At 39.5% G+C, this 1,765-nt stretch overlaps 1 pseudogene; it reads right to left on the bottom strand.

Annotated features, from left to right (window-relative positions):
* The window catches only part of LOC107663333 (zona pellucida sperm-binding protein 4-like), a 2,108-nt pseudogene extending 1,325 nt beyond the window's left edge, over nucleotides 1–783 (bottom strand).
* Between the last annotated feature and the right edge of the window lie 982 nt (nucleotides 784–1,765).

Genomic DNA, 1,765 nt, shown 5'->3' on the forward strand with positions numbered 1-1,765 from the left:
ACCTCCACAACCAGAGCTTCCACAGAAGTGCCAGAGTACCTACACTGGAAGAGAAGCCTGGACAACAGACGGGGAGCTTATAGCATTTGTCAGATTAGCAAACAAGAACAGCATAGATCACCTACTCAAAATGGCTGTCCCTTGTGATGGAACCAAACGGTCCCATCCCCACTTCATATGAGGAGGTCATTTGGTTCTCATACACCACATAACCATTGTCCTCCTGCAAATAGCAACACTGTTGGCATCCAGTCCATCATAGGCCATGAAGAATAAAACCATAAGCAGCTACTCACCATCATTTTTGTACCACATGCGGTCGCAGGGAACTGATATACAGCAAAGGAAGGTGTGGACCCCACAGGACTGCAAGGTGGGTCACTTCCACCCAGTAGATGGACTGAATCCAGACTCAGTCGAGGCAACGTAACATCTCTAGCCACCACTACCACAAACTGACCATCTTTTATACACTGGACAGTCACTGGAACAAAGGCACAAGACCAGGTTAATGTCGAGGGTCAGTTTAACTGGGAGCATAACACCAACTCAACACTTACCTGCCTTCCCATAGTAACACTGCTGTCCATTAAAGCAGCAGTTGATAGCTTCACATTCAGCACCACTGATACCAGGTTGTCCACATTGGATCTGCTCATAATCAGCTACAGCACATTTGTCCAAAGGCTCTGCCATCGTCACTTGCTTCTGAAACTTCAGAGGAAACTGCTGATTAGTCTGTTGAACTGGCTGCTGAAACCACTGGTCAGTTTGCTGGAGTATCAGAGCTTGAGGATTCTGGGGCAAATTACACAACTTTGGAAGTGCATGACAGAACTCACACAGTGCCAATAAATGCCCCAACCACCAACTTCCAGCTATTAGCCAACAGCTAATTGCACTATTGAGATGCTGCCCTTTGGTCTTTTTGTACTCTACAGATTTCAACTAATTAGCTATCGTCCCTCCCTCTTCATTAACACTCATGATTCTCCAGACTTGCATTATTGATAGCTCATGCAACTGGGTGATTCTCATTGGTTCAAATTAAATTCTTATTTTTTTCCATTTTGAACGTAAATGCACAAACTTAAACTGAATTCAAAATATTTTACTAATCTGATTGAAAAAAAAAAAGTTACTGTAACTTGCCAAAGGTAGATTTTCAACTTTGATGCCATTGTCCTTACCACTCTCTGCAGACGAGTGTGCTCTTACAGATATGACAAAATACTATTTTAAGCAGTAAATGACTTAAAATATATGGAAGCTTATTTCCACCTCAGAATAAAAAAATGAAAAAGATAACTGCAACTTTTTTTCTAGCAATTGTGAGTTTCTATCTCACAGTTTGCTTACATCTCAATGTTTATTCTCCAAATCTACCTCTTTCATTGAAGTAAGCAAGTGAAGTTTATTGAAACCACTGGAGAATACAGAGTGAAAGAGAAACCCTGACAGCTTTTTATTCTTTAAGATCAGACCTCAGACTTTCTCTAGTAAAACATGACTGCTAAAAAAAAAAAACAGATCAATCTGAGTTAAATTAAACAATTGCAAATAGCAGCTAACTTAATTCTTGTGATGTGTGCACTGCTAGGCATATTTGATTTTCTCTTTTTGTATAATTTAAATGGTAAATGTTCCTTTTTATCATTTGAATCACTTATCAAAAGTTGCCAAGTAAATAATAAAAATAGCTACTTTTGTTGCTAGGTGCTTTTGGAAGAAAAGTTGCTTGTGTAGACTGAAAAGTAGCAACAAA

Source organism: Sinocyclocheilus anshuiensis, unplaced genomic scaffold (genome assembly GCF_001515605.1).
Source record: "Sinocyclocheilus anshuiensis isolate Anshui unplaced genomic scaffold, SAMN03320099.WGS_v1.1 scaffold2717, whole genome shotgun sequence".
Classification (NCBI taxonomy): Eukaryota; Metazoa; Chordata; class Actinopteri; order Cypriniformes; family Cyprinidae; genus Sinocyclocheilus; species Sinocyclocheilus anshuiensis.